Raw genomic sequence first — 8,009 nt, 5'->3', positions numbered from 1 at the left:
TGGAACTACTTAGAAAGAGACAGAGAGGGAGAGAGACTTTTTTTTTTTTTTGAAGTACTTGAATCTGAGATGAAAATAAGACAAAAAAGGATTAAAGGAAAGAGGGCCAACAGAACGGTCAGAAACCAATTCTCCATGTGCTGTAGGCAGTTGGTTGGGTGGCACTTTAATCACAAGAATATGAAAGAGCTCTGTGTAGTTGGAGCTTTTTGAGTGAGGAGGAAGTAGGATTAAAAATGATTCTGAAGATATAAACAAAGCTCTACTAGTCTTAGAGAGTTTGATCAAGGAATCTGGGCTTTATTCTAAGAACCTTGGAAATAAAGCATTTGAAGCAGAAGAGTAACACAATCCAATTTATATATTGAAATTGCTCTGGACCACCGAAAGATGGTGAAATAAAGAATGTTGAAAATTCTCTCCTCAATAAATGAAATTAAAGAAAGATCTGTTGGAATTAAATTTTTCAAAACTGGAGTTTAACCAAAAGAAAAGTTTAATCTTGGTAAGAAAAGTAAGATTCATGATACTTTAATCTACCACATTCTTATCCTCACCTCTCTAGCAACACAGTAGCTTTGAAAACAGTCTGCCATCATGGTGAAAACTAGCAGTCTGGTAGCCAAAAATGGACATAATTAGATTGGAATTCCTTTGAAATCTCTATTGAAGAGAATTAGCATTTTACCTCTCTAGTGGTTCCCTGAATGAACCTGACAGAGCAGGGCTGTCTTTGGCCTAACTCAGCTCTCCTAGTACAAAAATTTTACTGTGTGGTGTTGGTGAAAATTATTACAGACAATTTATTAACTTTCTAACTGCCCAAGATTGTGGAGAGCATGCTGGGCCAAAAATCAAAAAAGAAAGAGCTTGGAGAATGAGATATCTGTAAAAATTTTGAAAAGTTTCAACATAATCTTGAAATCTTTAAGGCTACATGCATATATAAGTTTGTGTGCTTGATCAGGAAAGACCTAATATCCTAAGGTCTCACTTAAGGATGACATTGAGGCTCTGCACAGTCTGAATGCCAAGTTAGTTTTCATCTGCATGGCTGAGTTTTCAAAGCATTCCACAACATGCATACAGTGCCTCTTGGAAAGAACATTTAAGGGAAATCTCTGTCCAGTTATTAACCACAAAGTAGTTATCTTTGCTAAGCACAGGCTTCAGTTGCCACACATGACAAAAAAAAAAAAAAAACCAGACTTTATGTGATTGGTCTTAAAAAGTCATAAAGCAAATATAGGTACTCCTCAATACATGACCAAATTCCATTCATATGACTAAGTTGTTAAGTGATTGGTCAATAAGTGAGGAACTTTAGGGTAGGTGTCTTGTTGTGTGTCATGGCACTAAGGTATATATGTTTTGATAGCTATCATGCAACATCACAACATCACACTAGAATAATATAATTTTATACATACAAAAAGCATACATTAGATAAGCACCGGAAAGTGACAAGATAAACCACAAAACAATAATATAAAACCACACAATAATTTTTACTTATTCTGAACACTACTATGGGTACACAATAAACTATAAATTTATAAAAGATATGTAGTCTTCCATGATTACAAACACTTCATGTAGTGAATACTAACGGATTTTGGAAATGAGATAAAGACGGAGAATGAGGATTCTCGAGACTCACATGGACCGAGGAAGAGGACTCCCTGCACTGAAAATTGGTCATAAATCTGAGTGGTCATTAAACAGGTAGGTTTTTAAGTGAGGAGTAGCTATAAGTGATATACTCTGTCAAGGCAGAGGTGGGGAGGAGAATCTGGTTTCCAGGGGTGCCATATTACGTTATTTAAAATATTGAATTTTCACACACATATATAAAACATACAAAGTATGGCCAGTACACAGGAAATAAAGCAATCCTTGGAAACTGTCTAGGAAGTGCAAAAGTCAGATCTACTAGACAAAGATTTTAAATCAGTTATTTAAGATGTGTTTAAGGAACAAAGGGAATCCATGTCTAAACATTATAAAGTATGACAACAGTCTCACCAAATACAGAATATTAATAAAGAGAGAGGTATTAGAATAAAGAAATAAGTACAAATTTTGAAGTAAATAGGAACTTCACTACAATAAAATAAAAACTTTACGGAAGATCTGTATTGGTCTCCAATTCCAACCTCGGGTTCAATGATTCAATAGAAAAGACTCATAGAACTCAAATTGTCATATTCATGGTTACAGTTTATTACAGCAAAAGGATATCAGTAACAACTGGCAAAGGGAAAGGCACGTGGGACAAGTCCAGGAAAAACTAAGCCCAAGCCTTCAGGTGTCCCATCCCTGTGGGCCACACAGGAATGTGCTTAATTGTTCCAGCAGTAATGATTGACAACATATGTAATGTGTTTCTAGTCAGAGAAGCTCACCTGAACCTTGATATCCAAGGTTTTTATTGGAGAGCCAGAGCCTAAAGAGACCATGTGAATGACCTTAATACCATAGAACCCAGTCCCCTCCATAGAGAAAAATCAGGCATTAATCATGAATCACATTTATTGGGATGGACTTATATGGTCAAACTGGTACAGTGTAGCCTGAGGCCTTAGTCATACAAAAATAGGGTTCACTGTAAATAACACATGGCTCAAGGACTTGGACATACACAAAATTCTATAACGTAGAATATTTCAAGGGCTCAGAGGCTATCTTACAGGAGCTGGCCAAAAGTCAATTCTAAAGGCAAGCCTTTCTTTGGACTGTACAGGATATAAGCAACCCAGGACTCCTGAGTTAACCCTTCCCGCTCAAGGGTCCAACCTTGGATTTGAACAGACAGAAGAAAAAAATAAGTAATCTAGACTATAGAGCAACTGAGATTAGCCTGCAGAACAGAAAAAAAAAAAAATGAAGCCTCAAAGACTTATGTTACACCATAAGCATATTAATATATGCATATACAGAAAGAGAAGAGAGAAGGCAAGAGTTAGAAACAATATTTCAAAAAATAATGGACAAAGCTTTAAAAATTCAATGAAAAAACAAATCTGCACATCCAAGAAGCTCAATGAACATCAGGATAAACTCAGAGATCCACATTAAGACACATCATGATCAAACTGTTGAAGACAAAGACAGGCCCAGGCTATGTGGTACTCTCAGTAACATATTAGACTGAAGTTCTAGAAACTATACAGCCATCTGCATGTTCATATACCCTGCCTGGTTGACCTGAAACACACTAGGCACATGTGTATGTGTCCAGGATCCTGACAAGCTGGAAGGTTGGAGGGAGAAGATTGTAGTATTATGTAGTAAAGGGTTCCTCTCTCTCTCTCTCATGTGCACAGAAGTGACCTATCATGAGTTTAAAAAGGAAAAATAAATAAATGACAGAAACAGGAAAGCAGAAAGAAAAATGTAACAACTTGTACAAGGGATCTTCAACAAGATTAACAGCAGATTTCCCATTAGAAATCATGTAAGCAAGAACACAGTAGGATGAGATATTCAAAATGCTGAAAGAAAAGGATTGACAAAGATAGTATATTCAGAAAACTTAAAAAAAATTAGAGAATTTAAGATGTGCAGATTAAAAAAACTGAGGGAATCCTAGCATATCTGCCCCAAGAAATACTAAACATAATCCTTCAGGCTGAAAAAAAGAACATTAATTAGAGGAAAACCTGAACCCACATGAAGAGAGAATATCAGTAAAGGTAAGTACATAGATAAATGTAAAAGATAGTAAAAATTGATATTTTATTTGTCACATCTTTTCTTTTTTTCCTATCTGACTGAAAAGACAGCTGCATAAATCACTAATTATGAGTTTGTGTTGATGGGAGCACAATGTGTAGAAATTTAATTTGTATGATGATAACAGTACTATGAAGAGAAGGGATAGGAATAAAGTTATAATGGAGCCAAATATATATTGCTTGACAAAAATACCACATACATAACACAAATAACAAAATGGTAGATATACTCTTACCTTATCAATAATTGCATTGAATGTAAATGAATTAAACTCTCAAATCAAAAGGCAGAGCTAGAAGATTGGTTTAAAAAAGTAACTATGTGTTGTCTGAAAAAGACACATCTGAGGTGCAAAAATATAAATAGTTTGAAAGTGAAGTGATAGAAGTAAAATAGATATTCTAGGCAAATAGTAACCAAAAGAATGCCTATTGTAATATCAGAAAAATAAATTTTAAGAGGTAGCAGGTAACATGGTGGTTAAGGTCCTGGACTCCCACATGGCTGACTGCAGTTCAAGTCACAGACCTGGTGGCCTGATTTCTCACTTTCTGCCTCCCTCACTCTGTCTCTTTCTGGCGAACCGAAAAATAATAATAATAAATACAATTGAATAATTTTTTAAAAAATTTAAGATTAAAATTATCTTTTTTTGCTATGTAGACACCAAAAAAAATTTTACATGTAAAAACACCACAAATAGTTTTGAGAAACTTGACAAATAGAGAAGAAATAATTAAAGCAAAAAATCTGAAGTAAGAGGCTAATAGTTTTAATTTACAAAGAATTCTTAAATTGAGAGGGAAAAGACCAACAACGTACCAGAAAATTGACAAAAGACATAAGCAGACAATTAACAAAAGCTTTACAAATGGTCAAACATATAGAAAGATACTCAAATCCATTCATAAGTAGGAAAATGCAAATCAAATTGCACAGAGATGTTACTTCTCACTTTTCAGGTTAACAAAAATTAAAAATTATGACATTTTCTATTGTTGAGGCTATAGGAAGCAAATATTGGGTTGTCACAAAAGTTCTGACACCTTTTTTTTTCTTTTTTGAGAGGTCTTTGTTATAGGGCACATGCACTCACCAGAAAGAGAGAAACAGGGAGACAGAAAGCAAGAAATAACCCCCCTGGGGGAGTGGCCACGCAGCAATCCCTTTTCCTCCATTCTCCTCTTGGGATCTTGAGCACGCATGCACATGTGCCCAGCATGAGTTTAAGCCACTGAGTCTGGGACTCAAACTGTGGTCGACCACATGGGAGTCCAGCGACATAGCCATTATGCCAACTGCTGGTCACGACTGACACCTTTTTTTACAGAAAAACATAAAAATACTTCATCACTTTTCCAACAACCTAATACTTTTAAATTTTGGTAGTAAGAAAGCAAATTAGTGCAACCACTTTGGAGAGGGATTTTAGCAATATTTAAGAAAATTACATATGTATTTATGCTTTTACCCAGAAATTTCAGTCATAGAAATCCACTCTAAAGATTAACTCAAACAGTACAGAAATAACTTTGCCCAAAGTTGTTCATCACAGCAACTGTACTTTCTTTTTATTTATTTATTTATTTATTTTTGAGAGAGAGATTTTTGCTACAGAGTGTGTGTGCTCACTGGAGAGACAGAGGGACAGCAGAGACAGAGAGCAAGAAATCACCCCCTCCAGGAAGAATGGCTACATTGTAATCCCTTCTCCTCCATTCTCCTTGTATTTGGGGCAGACAAGCACACAAGCCTGGTGTGAGTTTTAAGCCCCCAGGACTCTGGGATCAATTACATGGGAGTCCAGCGACACAGCCATTATGCAATCTGCTGGTGCCACAATTGTACTTTCAAAATACTGGAAACAACATAAAATCTCATACACAGGAGAGAATAAACTGTAATGAAATACTAGGTTACTGTAAAACAGAATGAAGGCTATTTCTATAAATTGTTATTAAGTAATGTTAAGTGAAAAATGCTAGATAGAAAAGTTTTCTATAATATTTTGGATCTCTGTAAGGTAAAATAATGGGAAAATAAAATATTTATGACTGTGCTTATAGTTTACAATGAAATACAAGAAGTGTAATCCAAACATTAATGAGACTGGTTTCCTGTGGAGGATGCAGCATAGAAATGATCTAGAAAGGATGAAAGGTAGAGAGTGACACTTGCTTTTTTTTTTTTTTTTTTTTTTGCTATGGTTCAAACATATATAACCATCTTAATATTTTATATTCTCAAATAAATAAGTAAATAACTACCCCCAAAGATGTAAATATCCACAATAAAAATAAAGTTTGTAGATTAGATAATAGAATTACATTAATGTTAAGTTTCTGGTTTTAATGACTCAACTGAGATAGTATAATAGAATGTCTATATCTTCCTACACAGAAGGATATACTGGCAAAGGGAAAATTGTGTCTGCAACTTATTCTCAGTTATTTAGAAAATAAATTGTGTAGATAGATGGGTGGATGTATAGTTAAAAATGATAAAGCAAGTGTGGTAAAATATTAACACCTGGTAAACCCAAGTATCTGGGGATGGTTGTACAATGTTTACAATTTTTTGGCAAATCTGACATTATCTCAGAATGAAAACCCTTACAAATAATATTGTAACCAAAATATGAAAAATGGATAAAGAGGTGGAAGTTCATGCAAAGAGGAAGAGCAACAGTTCAGAAATAGGATGGAGAAGAAGAAATGAACAGAAGTACTTGTCTTTGAGAAATACTTTGTACATAGAATTGGTAGAGTTTGCTGATGAACTGGATAAAGGAAACGTGGATAAAGGAGAAATCAAGATGACTTCCAGAATTATGGCTTTCATTCCTGGGTGTATTTTTAATTCATTTACTGAGTTTGAGAAGCCTGAGGAAAGAATAGATGCCAAGGATAAAATGAAAACAAATTTTCTATTGAATAGTTACAAAGGCCCACTCTTACTAGGGCAAAGAAAGAAGTAGATGTGCCATCTCAGGAATTTTCAGTACCATCTGCCAAATTTTTATGTATATAAGTCTGTAGTAAGCCTCTGAAACAAATTTTATAGGCAACAACAAAAAGTACTAGTAAAATATTAACTTGTCATGTATACTAATACTTGGTAATGTTTATTTCAGTGCAGAATGTTAAAAAAAATTCTGGCATGGATACAGATAAATTCCAGGGGTCGTCAAGTGAATGTAACATAGAACTATCTAAGACAAACCTAAAGAGGAACACACACATTTCAAAAATAAATTGAATTATGACCTAGTTTATCTCTGGTGATCTCTGTCTTGAACTTTATTGAAAAATTAAAATGAATGATTAAAGTTGCTTTCTTTCTGTGTTTAGGTACCTGAGCGTTAAGATCATGAGGTCCCATGCAAACCAGGCCGTCAGGGTCCTTGAGATGGAAAAGTTCTTTATTGGCTGTCCATGCAGTTCCTAATGAGACATAACAATGTGCATTGGTGTCACATCTTGAGAGACGACAACCATGGATTAGATATGTAAAGTCTTTCCTAAAACAAATCAACCCCTCATGTCTGCTAAATCTGCCTCAGAATAACTCACAAGCCTGGGAGTCCATTTTGTGAGAAATTACAATTACCTAAAAATTAATAATATGGGACCAGCAGCTAGCATAATGGCTATGTTTCTGGACTCCCACGTAGTCGACCACAGTTCGCGTCCCAGACCCAGTGGCTTAAAACTCACTCCAGGCGCGTGTGCGTGCATGCCCAAGATCCTGAGAGGAGAATGGAGAAGGGATTGTGGTGTGGCCATTCCCCCTGGGAGGTGATTTCTCGCTTTCTATCTCTCTGTCTGTCTGTCTGGCGAGTGCACGCACCCTATAGCAAAAACTTCTCCAAAAAAATTAATAATATTAATAATAAGATGGAAGATAGATAGATCCCTTGAATAGACTATTATAGACTATTAGACTATGTCATTTTTTTTTCCTGTAGGGTGCGTGCGCTCCCCAGAAAGACAGAGAGAGACAGAGAGATAGAAAGCGAGAAATCACCTCCCAGGGGGAATGGCCACACCACAATCCCTTCTCCATTCTCCTCTCAGGATCTTGGGCATGCACGCACACGCGCCTGGAGTGAGTTTTAAGCCACTGGGTCTGGGACTTGAACTGCACTTGACTATATGGGAGTTCAGCGACATAGCCTTTACGCTAACTGCTGGTCCCATGTCATTTTTTTTCTTTGCTTTTTCTATCTCAAAGTTTATACTCAGTGTCACTGCCCAAATTACAAGTAAGTA

Source organism: Tupaia chinensis, unplaced genomic scaffold, assembly GCF_000334495.1.
Source record: "Tupaia chinensis unplaced genomic scaffold, TupChi_1.0 Scaffold000544_1, whole genome shotgun sequence".
NCBI lineage: Eukaryota > Metazoa > Chordata > Mammalia > Scandentia > Tupaiidae > Tupaia > Tupaia belangeri.
Note: the sequence above shows the minus strand (reverse complement) of the source record.